This window comes from Monodelphis domestica, chromosome 1 (assembly GCF_027887165.1).
Source record: "Monodelphis domestica isolate mMonDom1 chromosome 1, mMonDom1.pri, whole genome shotgun sequence".
NCBI classification, from domain to species: Eukaryota; Metazoa; Chordata; class Mammalia; order Didelphimorphia; family Didelphidae; genus Monodelphis; species Monodelphis domestica.
This window is the reverse complement of record NC_077227.1, coordinates 148,044,202-148,060,145: the sequence shown is the minus strand read 5'-3', so window position 1 is coordinate 148,060,145 and position 15,944 is coordinate 148,044,202. Positions and strand designations below refer to the sequence as shown.

The 15,944-nt window shown below is 38.7% G+C and overlaps 1 protein-coding gene across 5 annotated transcripts in view; it reads left to right on the top strand.

Annotated features, from left to right (window-relative positions):
- The first annotated feature begins 7,708 nt into the window (after positions 1-7,708).
- OTUD7A (OTU deubiquitinase 7A) overlaps positions 7,709-15,944 on the top strand; it is a 431,998-nt gene continuing 423,762 nt past the window's right edge. For 4 of the 5 annotated variants that reach the window (XM_007479503.3, XM_056807877.1, XM_007479501.3 and 1 more), the window contains exon 1: positions 7,713-8,023. The gene's annotated coding sequence lies outside the window, so the exon portion shown is untranslated. Of the gene's footprint in view, positions 8,024-15,944 lie in introns of all 5 variants that reach the window. The other variant, XM_007479500.3, reaches the window with a different exon arrangement.

Here is a 15,944-nt window from a genome sequence, read left to right as displayed (position 1 = left end):
CCTTTTCAAAATTATTGTCTAGGTATGCTTTCCTCATCTTCTCTTTATGGAGTTGATGATTTTTTTTAACAACCAAGCAAAAAGGGACAGCTAGGTGGCTCAGTGAATAGAGAGCCAACCCTGAGATAGGGGATCCTGGGTTCAAATATGACCTCAGATATTGTGAACTTTAGATTACTCCACCCTACTTAGTCTAACAAAAACAGAAATGTCTATACCCATACTTAAGGATTAAGTATTTAGGAGGATGGCCTATGACAGACATGTGCTAGCAAATGACAAATCAGAAACAACTGACAGACCCCTGGGCTGTCCTAAGTCAAGCTTAAGCTACCATTGGTATATGTGAGATGCAGGAAAGTGATGTAAAAACCATCTATATATTTCACATCACTTCCTCTCTCTGGCCTCTTTTTGTGGACAGGTGGCTCTGGAAGCAGTTTGTTGAGCATTTTGGCATCTTGGCGTAGTGGCAGTGTGACATAGAAATCACATTAAAAGACTGATATATATTAATTTAAGGTCGCCAAGGAATTCAGCTATGTAATTCCTAAATGAAAACTCAAGTCAGCAGTCAACCTTTTATGGAGTTTTTTTTATTACTAACAGGAGGAAGAAAGGTATTAGAGAGAGAGAGAGAGAGAGAGAGAAAGAGAGAGAGAGAGAGAGAGAGAGAGAGAGAGAGAGAGAGAGAGAGAGAGAGAGAGAGAGAGAGTGAGAAAGGGGAGAGAAGGGAATAGGGCTTAAATACCCACTCTGCTTAGGCTGGGCCAAAGGCCCAAGGCCTTGGATAGCCAAGGCAAAGAAAAGAGATCAGTCCCTATCATTAATGTGACCAAAATGGAGAAACAGTCTGAGGGCCTCCACTCCAAGCACCAGGCTCCAACCACCACACTCTCCCTCCACATAGGAAGTCCCAGCCTCCTCAGCTCTCCTCTACCTTACTTCCTGTGTCTCACCTGTGCCAATGGTGGCTCTAGCTTAACCCAGGACCGCACAGAGGTCTGTCCCCTTTGCACATGTCTGTTGAAGGTCATATTCTCAAATAATTAAATCTTGAGCTTTGCTGCAGCCCTTTCTAAATCCTGTTACCTTGAGTAGGGTGGAGATTGTAGTTTCCAAGACCTGATTCTGTCATTCCAAGTATCTCTATTGTTATTGATCAGGAAATAGCCAAATTCCATCCTCTAAAGAATGGTTTGAACAGGGTTGAGTAGTTTTGAAATTCACAGCAGCCATTGTCCAGATTGGCAGTGAGTTTTCCTTGATACTATACTGGGAGAAGCTTAGTAGCCTAGTTCAGGTGAGGCATCTTCACTGAGCTCTCTTGGAGTTTAGGCTGATTCTTTTCTTCTTTACCTTCCAAAAACTATCCTTTTAGAAAAACCACTAATCTTCTTCAAAGACCTCAGGGCAGAGGTCTTTGAGCTTCCCCTGGCAAAAGCCAGGCAGGAGAAATCCTTTACCCTCCTATATTCCTTCCCTCTATATTAATTAAAATCACCATACATTTCCAAATTGAGTTGGGTATTTTATTTGGCATTTTCTCTGGCGACCAAATTAATTTAGATTAGGTCAAAACCCTAAAATTATCCTTACAATACTTCCTTGCTGTAGGTCTCCAGGCAAGTCACTTAACCCCCAACTGTTTAGACCTTATAGCTCTTCTGCCTTGAAATGTATACTTAGTTTCAATTCCAAGACAAAACAAAAAACAACCAAACATAAGACCTTTTAGTTACCTCTACTGAATTGAACCATAGTAGATTCAATTTTGTGTTTTAACAGGTCAAGATCTTTTGGAGGAAAGAAAGGGGAAGGGGTCTAAGCATTTTTTATAATGCATATCATAATTGTCCAGGACTATGCTAAACATCTTTTATAAATGTTAGGTGATTTGAGCTTTACAATAATCCTGTGAGGTGAGTGGTGCTTTATTCCAATTTTACAGATGTAGTGTGCTTGCTTTGGCGGCACATATACTATTTTACAGATGAGGAAACTGAGGCAAACAGGATTAAGTAACTTGCTCAGTATCAGGCAGTCAATAAGTATCTGAGGCTAGTTTTGAACTCAGGTCTTCCATACTCCAAGTCCAGCATTCTTTCCACCATTGCCAACAGAACCTGATTCTTATCCAGTGAACTAGGTGTCCTGACCAGCTTTTGTGTTATCTGCAAATATAATTAGTGTGTATACCATATTAGCCCAAATATAATATGATTCTGATTATATGCAATCCCAAGTATTTTGAAGGTTAACTCAGAAAGAGGAAACACCCATTTTATTTTCTCCTTTTAAAATATAGTTTCTTAACTAGTGAATAATGCAGGCACTTTATATTCAAAGTTTTTTCAAAGTCCTGAAAACAAGTTAGAGAAGTTTTAATGCCGACACTTTTATTAAATATGTATTACTTTTATAGAACTTGTGAGAAACTGCCTTCTAATATTTAATCATGTTCTCCTTCTTCTTCTATTTCCTCATCTCCCAAAGTGGAAACATCAATCGAGTCATTGCCGTCATCCTCTTCTTCCGACAAAACACCTTCTTCACTACCATCCATACTATTGGATATATAACATTTTTTAAATCCAAGCACAATGGACTTGGAGATTTTGTCCCAAGCAGTTTTGATCCAGTTCCCTAATACAGTGATCGACAGTTTATTTTTCCCAATGGAGTAAATTCATGGTTTCTGGCCAACATCCACTCATTATATTCTTTCCTCAAATGATCTTTGAATGACTTATTAATTACTACATTGAACACTTGTAATTGTGAAGTCATTCCTCCAGGAATAACAACTAGGTTCTTGTGTATTTCAGCAATTCTCTTCTTCACATTTTCAGTCAGGTGCCCCTTGAATAGGTTGAGTACAAGCATTCCTCTCTGATGTAGTAATGCACCCAGACACCTACCTCAGACCACATTCAACCAATCTAACACAAATTCTTCATTCATCCATTCCTTTTCCTGCACATGAAAGATCACTCCTGATGGTAACTTTTCCTTAGGTAATGTTTTCTCCTTAAAATTATGTAAGGAGTCAGTTTTTGCCCATCAGCTGTGACTGCAAGCATCATGGTTATTCTCATTCTAGTTTTCCCATTTCCAGTAGTTTTAATCAACATTGATTTGTCCCTTTAGTATTAACTGTGACATTTGATGGCATATCAAAACAAACAGGCATTTGGTCTGCATTTCCCATCTGCCCCAAGAGATAGCCTTGCATTTTATGTATGCTGAAACTTACAATATACAACTTATGGTTTCAAAGCTGGAAGTGCTTGAATATAGTGTGAATGCAACTTTCAAAGGTACATATGGGGGGGGGGACATACATTTCAGACTAATATGGTATGTTTATCTTTTTGTCAAATAATGCCTTCTCTAATAGGGAGAGGGATGGGAGGGAAGAAGTTATCTCCTAGGAATTTCAATGAAACAAACAAATAAATGAATAAATTTAAAATTAAAAATGATTAGAGTACTATCTATACTGATTAGTCAAATAATTGATAAAATTATTTAGCAGCATAATGCCAAGTGCATATGCCTAGCATATTCTATGATTCCTCCTGCCATATTAACACTGACACTACTCTTTGAGTTCAGTCATCCTACCAATTCTATATCTGACTGTATCTTATCCATATTTCTCCAACTTCTCAACAAGAATATGATTAAATATTTTTATCAAAAGCTTTGCAAAAATATAGGTAAACTATGTATCCATACCATTCTCTTCATATACAAAGTTTAGTAATCCTGTTAAAAAGTAAAATAAAATTAGCTTGGCATGACTTCAGGAACCCAGGATGGCTATTTCTAATTTACTTCCCTTTCTAGATATTCACCAACTATCTCCTTAGTAATCCTCTCTAGAACTTTCCCAGGAATAAGAGTCAATCTTAAAGCTTTCCAACTCTTTTCTCCCCCTTCGCCCTCCAAAGACCAGTACATTTGACTTCCAATCTTATGGTACCATTTGTTTTTCATGGTCTTTTCATCCACTAATTTATTCAGGCCATGTTGACATAGAGCCTTTAAAAAGGACTCTTTGAACCCAGTTATCCAACTGAATCCATCTGATTCTAATCCACACCTCTCCATCTTCTTTACAAGAACAGTATGAGATACTTTTATGTAGTAGTTGATCTGGGACTGATAACTTGAGTTCTTCCAAGGTAATTGCTTTCTCTCTTCTTATATATCAAGCAATACATAATCCGTCTAATTATACTGCCAACTAGCCTATGTCTCTCCATCTTTTTCAGAAGAGTAGAATGAGATATTTGTTGCAATATTTTGTTAAAGCCTCAATAAACAGCATCTATGGCATTCCTCTCATCTACCGGTTAAGTAATTCTTTCAGGAAAGGCAGGTTAGGTGGTGTAGTGGATAGACAGAATTCTGGACCTGGAATCAAAAAGACTTGAGTTCAGATATGGCCTCAACTCACTTAACCTCTATTTACCTCAATTTTATCAACTGTAAAATGGGGATACTAATGACACCTACCCTTCTACCCCCAGATTTATTGTGAGGATGAAATGAGATAATATTTGTAAAGTGCTTAGCACAGAGCCTGGCATATAGTGCTATATTAATACTAGCTATTATTATTATTTCATTATTAAAAGGAAATTAAGTTAGTCTGCCATAATCTATCCTTGATGAACCATGCAGGCTCTATCTGATCACTCTTTCTTTATACTAATTTATGCCAATAGGAAAATATAATGCCATCTACAAAAATTTGATGGATACATGTCTCTGTAGACATGCTATAATTTTTCTCTTACAGTCTATAAAATTTCCCTGCATTTAAGAAACAGACATCCCTTGAGTCTGTCTTCATTATGACTATGAATTGTGTAGCTCAAGATCTTATTAAAATAAAGTAATTAAATCATCATGGAAATGGTGCAAACTGTCACTGAATAGAAACTGAATTTTCAATAAGAGTTTGGTCTGATTATTTACTGTTATAATTGCATTTATATCTATAGTTTTTTACTTGTCAGGTTTATAAAGTATAGAATGGCTTCTATAGTAGTTCAGGTTGGAAAATGTGCTTTTCACAGGTCTTTGAAGGAACTGCCATGTGACTATCAAACAGCTGGCACTAAAAACACCACAAGTTGCTGTGTTTCACTATACTGCAGTTATCACTCAGAAAGAATATTGTATAAATTAATGTTAATTCAACAAACCTTCACAAAGCACCTTCTATGTGCAAGACACTATTCTAATGTGGAGGATACAAAGACAAAATATGAAACCATCCCTATCCTTACAAATGAATAAATGTCCAAAGTAATTTTAGGGGGAGCATGAACACTAATAATTTGTGTGTGAGGGTAGGGATCTTAGGGGGAGGATAAGGAACAGTTTTTCATGAGAACAGAACATGATCTGATCCTTGAAGGATGATGATGGGTTTTAGGTCATTTTGGCTGGAGCAGAGAATACAGGAAGGAGAATAATATGAAATGTCTGGCAAGATAGGTAGAAGCCAGACTGTAGAAGGTTCCAGCTTGTTAATATACTTCCTAAAAGGGAGCACCAAGAACTTCATGAACTAGTTAGAGTTGGAATCAGAGTGCTGTAACCAAATCCTGATTGATGCTTGAGCAACTACAAAACCTCCACAGACATTTAAGTTGCCTTGAAGTTTCAGTTTTCTTCCCTATAAAAAGGGAATTATATTCCAGATGTGCTCAGACAACAGAAGAGGACAGGAGGACCATAACTTTCTTGTCTGGATACTAGACTTCTATCAATGCAGTCTGATATCTAGTTAGCCTTTTTAGGCTGACATACCATGTCACTGACTCACTGAATATGCAGTACCCAAATACCTTCTGGTTTGTTGTTGGTTTTGTTTTTGTTTTTCACATGAAAGCTATTTAGTCATTCCTTCCTCAGCTTGTACTTGAACTGTTGATTTTTTAAAACTCAAATGTAGGACTTATATTTATCCTGATTAAAGTTTATCTTTCTAGATCCAGCCCGATATTCAGATCCTATTTTTTGTATTCTTATTCCATTCTGTAATGTATTAAATGCTAATCCTCAAGTTTTATCTTATATATAAATTTGATAAATGTCCTTTCTGGCTTCTATGCATGTTAGTGATAACATCATTGGGGAAAAGGGCCAAGGAGAGATCTTTGGGTACTTACATAGACCACCATTCAGTTTCTATCAGTAGATTAAGCAGGCAAGATAGGAGAATTCAACTTATGGGTTATTTTTAGCTACAGTTTGATACTTTTCAATGGATTCAAATTGGCATAAAGTCAAGCACAGTTAATTGGAGTCAGTGCATTTTATACATTGCTGCCTGTATTTAGAGACTGAAAAGAGGAAGACTCCTATTTATATGTCTAAATGATGATAGTATAAGAGAAATCTCTCTTTATTAACTCAATTCAGGAAATCCTTTCAAAAGAAACCCACTCCTACAAGGTCTATATTTTTCTCTATTCCACTGAAATGTTAGGTTAGCTCATTGTTAAATCTTACTTTGTAATTATTGATATTGGACTAAAATGATCTGAACTTGCACATAAGAGAAAGATTTTAGGTGATTATAAAAAGTTCTTATTTGTATTTCATTTCACTTTCATTTCATAGAATTTTGCCACTCTAGGCCACTTGTATCCTCCATTTGAAACAGTCCTTTAAAGTCTCAAAAGTGAATTTCACCACCAACCGTTGTTTAACCCTTTTTTAAAAACAAAAAAAAAATTAAAGGAACTTTAGAAGAGGATCCTTACTATCTATTTAGACAGTTAACCTTCTTAAGCCTCAGTTTCCTTATCTGTAAAATGGGAGGAGTCAGCTCTACTATCTATGCTCCTCAGACTTCAGAGAATGAGAAGAGGCATCAGCTTGAAAGGAGTGGAGTGAGGGGAAAAAAACAGTTAGGAGACAGATAAGTTAATATGAAAAGAATGATTGGGAAACTGGGTTAGGAGGCAAGAGTACCAGCTGCCAGGTTAGACTGACATCAACGGGAGGGGGTGTTGGGGAGTTGAATAGAAGAAAATGTCAGAGATGATAGTAATGTAGTGGCAAGAGAAGTAAAAGCAACTTGAGAAGCAGAAAGCAAAAAAAAAAAGTATCAGAAAAAAGAGTGTGTACTTGAGCCAAAGCTTTTGTCCTTTGACACTTTTATTTATTTTAAAAAATCTTTCTTTAGCAGAAAATAAGTTGCTCTTAGTTGGCTCTGCCTGTGCCCCTCATCACTTCACTCTTCCGTCAAGAACCATCCTGGCCTGGGCCTTAGGTGTGGCCAAATGTCCCCTTGGCCCAGCACTGCCTCCGGGCCCCGAGGCCACCCTCCTGGCTTCCCTCTCTCCTGGCAGGATGACAGCAGGGGAGCCACCAGGGCCAGGCACGTCTTTGGAGCACAAGTGGTCTGAAGCGCTGCTCAGCTCAGAGGCAGCAGGTTCTTGCCCAGCCTTCCGCAGAAGAAGAGGAAGGCAATGGGTGGGTGGGTCTTGCAGCCCTGTGACGTCAGGGACAGGAGGTGGAGAGGATGGGGAAGGAGGAGGAGAAGGAGGAGGAGGTGGTGGAGGAGGAGGCAGCAGCCACTTCTTACTGAGAGGCTTCTGCAGGGAAAAGAGGAGGGAGAAGAGGAGGGTGTGTTGGGTTGGGGCGGGGGAAAAGGGGGGAGGGAGTTTGCAGCCAGATGACGTCAGGGACAGGGGGAGGGGTATCTCTCCGAAGCTTCTGCAGGGTGAGTGTAGGAGCGAAGCAGCTGCTCCTCCAGGCAACGGGGAGAGAGAAGGAGGAGGAGAAGGAGAAGGAGAAGGAGGTGGAGGAGGAGGAGAAGGACGAGAAGGAGGAGGATCCCGGTGACTGAGAGCGGCAGCTGGGAAAGGGAGAGAGACAGAGAGAAGAGAGAAAGAGGGGGGAAACCAAACCAGCTGATTTGATTTCCTTTTAGTTTAAAGCAAAAGAAAATGGAAGTCGGTTAATAAAGGACTGGAGCAGGCGTAGAGAGCAGGTAAGAAACTGGCTGTTCTTCTTTGCGTTGCTGGGGCCAGTATATGGCGCCAGGCAGGTCACCGGGTTCTGTGGGTGTCACTGCAGCGGAGAGAGGATGGGACAGGTGCGCTGCTGCTAATTCGAAATCATCGCCAGTGTGCAGTCCACCTAGCGTGGTGCAGCCAGAGACTGACGGCAGCGGTGGCAGCGGGAGCGCTCAATGTCCTTTCCTCCTTTCGTGGGGTGGAAAGGAGGGGAGAGCTGGAGATTGCCCCCCTCCCCCAACCTCCCGTGCACGCCTGGGTCCACTTTCTGAAAGAGAAGTTAGAGCTCGCATTTGACTGGGAGGGTGAGGAAAAGGTTAAAGGTGGGGGTTTTAGGGATTGACTTCTGGAGTGCCCCCCTTTTTCTATTGGCCAGATGCAGTAGTAACCCTCTCAGGCTCTTGGCACTTATATGAGATGTCCGTGTCATGGACTTCCCTCACCTCCATTCAATAATGAGATTCGGAGAGGATTCTGCATTGCAGGATCTCACACCGAATTCATTATTGTTTTGCTGCTTGCTGCTGTGGCTGCTGCTGCTGCTACTGTTAGGTCTTTTGATGTAGCAATTTAAGGGGTTCAGTTGGGACCTGTGTGTGTGTGTGTGTGTGTGTGTGTGTGTGTGTGTGTGTGTGTGTGCGCGCCCGTGCGTGTGTATGTGTGCTCATGCAGAGAGCTGATGGGTTGGCAGGTAATAGAACCGTCGTTTGTGTGATATTAGACCTGAGCTGCCGATCTAGGAGGCAAACTCAGGAATTTGTTCCCATATTCTGCTTGCTTTCTCCCTCCCCCTCTTTCCCTTCTACCCTCATCTAGATTAGCATGTGATTACAGAAAGGACCTATATAAATACATGTTTGCTTTAGATAATAAACCTCCATGTAGTAAATTCTACATTTCCTTAGTGACCCTTATAATTTTCTTTAACATGCTACATTTCCATTAATCAATGTCTTTCTGTATTTCTTTAAAATGGAAAAAAAACACTTTAGGTCTAAGCTTTTAGGAGACTCATTAACTTGGAGCATAGAATGTCACAGGCAATATGCCACAGTAACTGAACATGAACAGTTCATTTTTCTCTGGTTTGGTCCAAATGGCATCCATACAATTAGGGAAATTTTTTTGCCATGTACCCAGAGGCCTTCTCTAGTGTCTCTTCACTGGAGGGGAAAAAATCACATCTGCTGTGCCTTAAATGCCCCTTTAAATTTGGGAAATGTCAATGATGTCATCATTAACAGAAACTTTCCTTCACTATGCACAGTCCTTTTCATCTTCTCCACCTCTAGACATAGCTGTACAAGTCTCATAATGGCTTTTATGCATCAGAAACCAAAGCATTTCATTTTCAACTTTCTTGACTTGACCTCTAACAACTCTCAGACAAGTGAAAAATGAATGTTTTTTGGGGAAGGGGCGGAGTGGAGGAATTGACTAATAAGCCTCCAAATAGTTCTGCATGGAAACTTGTTAGATCCTTATCACATTTGTCTATGCTTCACAGTGGAAAAAAAAAAAGCTTTGCAGACACATGTACACAAAACCCAGACTCTCTCTCATCTAGCTATTCACCTTTTTAAAAAATGAAGATGTCAGCTAAGACAGAATAGTTTGGAAAAGATGATGACAAATTTCATATTGTTGCCTATATCTAAAGAAAGTAATGTGACCTCAATGAAATCTATAGCAGTAGATTGTTGTTTTAAAACATGACTTCAGTCTTTGAGGGTTTGAGGCCCCAGCACTTCAGAAACGATCAAGTCCAAAGACTCGTCATTGACCAAAACAGGAGGTTTTGTTTGCTTCTTCCTTCTTTTAATGCCTCTTTCTGTCCAGTTTTCCTTGACTTAAGAAACCAAGACATAAAGAAAAGAAAAGCCACGACCTTAAGAATTAAAAAGAAGAGGCCACAGTGGTTGTTGACAATCCAAGTTCTATAGTAATGGATCATTTCCCAAACACATGAGCAACATGTTGCAAATAATAAGTTTCTTTGTGATAGTGCTATTATGGAAACAGAGGTAAGAGAATTGCCAGACAGTTTTTTTGGATAGGGACTTTGGATAGGATAATGTCTTATAAACAAAGAACATTCAATAGGGGTATTGGTGTGTTCATGCTTAATAATGAACGAAAATTCACAATTGATTGCAATGAGCATACCTTGAATTATTATTGTAATCATGCTGAACTGGTCAGGAAGTTATTAACTTCATGCCACATGTGAACTTTATTTTTTAGGAAGTCCTCGACCAGAAAGTAAGTTTGCAGGAGCTCAGCATAGCAATATTTCCCCTTGCTTCTCTGGTTTTCAGCATACTAATAATTAAAAGCCTTTACTCTTGGGTGCCTACTTTGGAATGGCTTGTTTTTGTCTAGTTTCTGAGGAGTTGGGGTTCCTATTTTGAGACTATAGTTGAAATGTTTTTAAAATCCTTTTCTTGTCTTGGAATCAATACTATGTATTGGTTCCAAGAAAGAAGAGTGGTAAAGGCTAGGCAATGGTGGTTAAGTGACTTGCCCAGGGTCACACAGCTAGGAAGTGTCTGAGGCCAGATTTGAACCCAGTACCTCCCATCTCTGGGCCTGATTCTCAATCCACTGAGCCACCCAGCTGCCCCCTGCCATTGAAATTTTTTTAAAATGTTCAAGATGGAATAGGCTTGGAAACCAAAATATTTCTTGAGAGTTAATTAAGTCCTTCTGTACCTAAAGGTTGAGGCTTCTTACTGGGTCACTGAGGGCAATCCACAGAACTGGGGATATTCCTAGTGCTCATTTCACTCAGTTATTCAAGCATGAGAAAGAGATGGTTTTACAGTGAATGAGCTCACTGAAAATGTGCTGCTTCATTTTGTTGATTTAATTCTACAGTATATAGTTGATTGAATCTCTTCTAAAGTCTCATTTATGTGCTTCATGAAGAAGGTGATAGAGACTTCCACTTCTGTCATGTTCTACACAACTGGAAAGGTCTCTAGAATGGGTCAGGTCCAAGACCCAGCCTAGCTAAGCATGAAGAGGTTCATTTCTAGAAGACTGGCAACTAAGTCCTGAAATTATTTTGGCCAGGGTGACTCATGAAATTGTCCATCAAGATAAAGAGAGAATCACAGATGTAGAGTTGGATGGACTCTTAGAAATCATCCTAGACCATTCCCCTTTGAGGAACTGAAACCCAGTAAGGTTTAGTGACTTGCTAGATTGTAAGGCACAGATAGTAAGTGCCAATACCAGGATTTGAATACAGACCATCTGATTTGAAATGTGATGTTCTTTTGGCATTGCCAAAAAATGCCTCCCTAGGTTCCAGTCTGAACTGATAGAAGTACTACATGGATAAAATCATAGATCTCTAGATATATTGAAGTTAGGTATATGCATATCATTACTACCTTAATAGATATTTAGGAAAATGTCATACTTTCATCTGTAGGTATGTTTATTAAAATGATAGTACTTCATATAGCTTTAAAAAAAACACTTAAAACGTATTTCAGATGTCAGCTAATCTTTTTTAATGTGTTTCCAATATTTTCATTTCATTATTTAAAGAAGAAATGTTTTACTTTTAAGAAGCTAAATTTGACATGAATTTTCATTTATTTCATTGATTTATTTTTGCCTCCTTTGGGCACTAAGATCATTCTTATGAATCTCTCTAGACACCTCGAATAAGGTGAGTCAATTCCTGGAGTGCCAGCAGGGGGAGTGCTGAACTTGGTTTGATGAAGGCTTTGACCAAACTACTCTTAAAGAAAACCCTAAGAATTATATGGAAGAGAAGGGCTGGGGTATGGAGCTGGGCTAGAAGAGTGGTATATTGCCTAGTATTCTTTTAGAGTCCTAAAACTCAGTTCCAGTGTTGGACTCTAGAGCAGACTTGGAGAAAGGGAGGGAGGCAGAAATGAGGTAGTTTCCACTGAGGTGACCCAGATGTAGAATCTCCTTTTTAGGTTGTGTCCACAGGTTGCCATAATACTTGGTGGGAGAGAGGGAGAGAAAGAGAGAGGGAGAGAGGGAGAGACAGACAGACAGAGACAGTGAGAGACAGAGAGAGAGGGAGAGAGAGACAAGACAGAGACAGAGACAGAGACAGAGAGTATGTGTGTGTGTAATAGAATCAGATGTTTGAAAACAGAAGCCCAATGACTAGTAGAAGAATGGTAGATGGATACACACAAGCACATTGGGTGTTTTGACTGCATTGGCTAGATATTTTGGCAACTTAACAGTTCCAGCCTCATAGGAAGGGCTGCTCTGCCCATTCCTACCATGGTTGTTGGCCCTGCTGTGTTTATGTAAAGGAAAGCCAAACATTTAGCCTTTAAAACTTTACCCCCTTAGCAAATGAAGAGGGTAGAGAAAAAAGCAATTGTGTTCTTTAGTTAAATGTAGTTAATCTGACTTTCAATATGCGCTAGTTTATTTAACAGCATGTTCCCATGTGTGGCATTAGGCAAAAAAAAAAAAAAAGAAAAAAAGGCATTTTACTCCCAGTAGCTGAGCTTAGACAGTAAGAAGTATGGCACAGTAGGATTGCTTGCTTACATTTCATAGAAGCAAATAAGATGGTAAAACATTTCTATGTTCCTTAGAATGGTTATTAGAATCTGGCTATGCTAAGAGGAGGTGTTATTATTTGCCAGAAATCATTTGAATGGTTGATTAAAATTTTTTAAAAAAGAATTGCCTTAAGTTCTCTTCTTCCCCTTTTCTTATGCACCTCACAGTGCCCAGGAACAAATGGGAAGAGTCTAAATGTGTGACTTCATCACAAAATTGGAGAAATCACATATATGCATATACATATAGTATTTGAATAATTTAAATGCTTTTCTTACCAAAGCTGTATCTTTAAAAAACCATATAGGGTCATATACATAGATAATACATATATGTAATATTTATATCTACTTATAACTATAACATGATCCCTATAAAGTATCTTAAAATTTTGCATTATATCTTCCACTTAACCAAATGCCTTTTAATATATATTTTGGAAAGTAGTATTCTGGAAATGAGGAACAGGTGGCTTTAAGGGCTCTTGGAAGCTGTGCTTCCTAATAAAAATATCATCAGAACTATCACTTAGAGAAGTATATAGCAAATAAAAATGACAAGAATTTGAGTGGAAGTAAATGGTATAGTAATAAAAAAAAATGCCTGTGGTATAATTTTGTGATAGACTTTATTTTAAAACTTTTGGTAAATTTTAAAATTAAGAAACATTTGCCTCTCATTCAGATGATTAAATGTGCACTTCTCAATATCAAAAAGCTTCACTGTACTTTGGAAGCCTTATAGTCAAACCACCTCAAATTATAGATGAAAAAACTAAGGCTCAGAGAAGTTGAGGCATGTCCAATATCATGTAGTTATCATTAGAGATGAGATTGAAATCTAGATCCTCTGACTCTGGAGTCAAAGATGGCTGGATGTCTTGATCATAACTTTACAGCCTTCCATAAAGGTTATCTAAATCTGGGACCATATTCCCATATTAATTTCAGAATATAATTTAGTCCAAAAAACTTTTATTGAGTACCTACTATGTGTCAGAAACTATCCTGGGGCTACAAAAAAGAAAAATGAGGCCATTCCTATCCTCAAGAGACTTACATTTTATTAGGGGACATAATATGTAGCATACACCCAATAAATACATAGTAATCTGCAAGAGGGACAATAACAGCTGGGACAATTAGGATGTATTGAAGACTGCCTTTCATATTAGTTTAGAAGGAAACAAAGGATCAATTCCAAGAGGTGGTGATGACTGAGGCAATGTATTGGGGAATGAGGTCAGCTTGTGCAAAGATAAATGGAAAGGGGAAATAAAACAGTTGCTGAGAAGATCTTTTTGGAAAACATTGCTTTTATGGGTAGTTATGCATAATAAGTCTGCCTTCAAGGGGCTTAAATTCTCCTAGGAGATATGATGCATAAAAAGGAGAGAACACAGAGGAAAGTGTACTAAAAACTAGAGCTATCAAGAAAGGCTCCCCAAAGACTACAGGATCATAGATTTAGAGCTAGAAGGGACCCAGGAGCCTGCATCACTCAGCTCCCTCATTTTCCAAGGAGGAAACCACCACTAATTGAGCTGAGAATTGAAAGCATCAAAGCATTCTGAGGAAGGGAAGTGAGTAGGAAGTGCATTCCAGGCATGGGGGATTCCAAATTTGTTCTCCCACTGAGATAGAAGGTAGAATGCTGAGTTTGGGGAAAAGGTTTAAGAGATGAGTTTGGTTGTAATGTAAAATGCTTAAATATAAAGTAAGTCTGGAAAGACAGTCTGGAGTCTGATTGTAGAAGTCAACACAAAAGTGAGGAGTTTTTATTTTCTCTTGGGCTCATTCAGGAGACACTGAAAATTCTTAAATAAGAGAGAGATGGGGGCAGAACTGGAGTTTATGTAGGAAGGTTATACTGGCAGCTGAATGAAGGAGAGGGAAGACTGAAAACAGAGAGACCAATTAAGAAGCTATTGCTGTAATCTCCAGGGAGAGATAAGGGTCTAAACTAGGTTGGTGACTGTGTAAATGGGAAAGAAAGAGGAGGATGCAAGAGATGTTGTGGTAAAATGGATAAAGCTCAGCAATCGACTGCTTATGAGTTTGGAGGAAAAGAAGAGTCCTGGGCTGATTTAATAATTTTAAAGATCACATTGTCCAGAACAAGTCCACTTCTCCAAGCTAAGGATCAGGTTGCAGGATCTGATTCACAGAGGGAAAGAGAGCTCAGTCCAGGAAAGCTCTAGCCTTGAACCTGCCAGTACTAAGGCCACCTATTTTCCAGTTAGGAGAGTTTCCGGAATTGAGGCTCCACTCCTGCAGAATGCTTCAGGGGCCCTTAGAGCCACTTGAACTAATAGAGCTGACTGCTTTGTAGATCATATTCTCTGCTTGAGGGATTCTTTTTTCAGACCAAGGACAAAATAAGCATTAGTAGATCTTATTGGTTGAGTACAGAGGGATGAGTAGCTTGGCAGGTATTTGTCATCTAGTTCCCAGGTAGAAGGCAGAAAGTAATAAAAGAATACAGTATATTCTCCCCCATCCCCAGATGCTCTGTAGCAGGGATTATTTCTTTTCTTTTTCACCTTTACATTTTTCACCTAGCACAGTGCCTGACATATTATTAGGTGAACAATAAATATCCTACACAATTTGAAAATGTACTGATGATGATTGCCTTTTGTAACATTGTAGAAGATAGGACTCAACATCCTATTGTTTATCTGTGAAGTCTTTTACTGCACATAATTAATGATTTAAAAAGACAAAAGTGACATCAGGACATTCAGGTTAACTGGCATTGTATCTAATCATTACCAGCATGGTGTGGTAGAAGCAACCCTTAACTCATACTTGGATGATCTCTGAATTCTAGGCTTGACAGCCACTAATGACTTATAGGAGATTGGACAGTTCACTTAGTAACCTTCTTGCCTTGATTTCCTCATATTCAGAATTGGTAGGGAGAACTAGTTATTCCCTTAAATTCCCTCCAGTTCTTAACTTCTTTAAAGTTCATGAAATGAGCTATGCTGTAACAAGAAAGAGCTTGCTTACATAAAGCTCCAAATCTTCCTCAAAGTAGGCATTGAACATATCTTTTTTGCTCTAAGCAGATATGTAGAAAAGTAATGTATTCACTATTGACTATAAAGTATTTTAAGTTTGTCCTTTTCAAGATATGTTGTATATCTTAATGTAATTTATCATGCATTCTTGTTATAAACTTGTCATGTTCATGAGCAACTCTAAAGTGACTTAATTAGGATAAAAATAATAGTTAATACTGAGTGCTTTAAAGTTTACAAAGCACTTGCCATAAACTAGTTGCATTTGACTTTTGTAAACTATTTGTAAACTATAGTCCAGA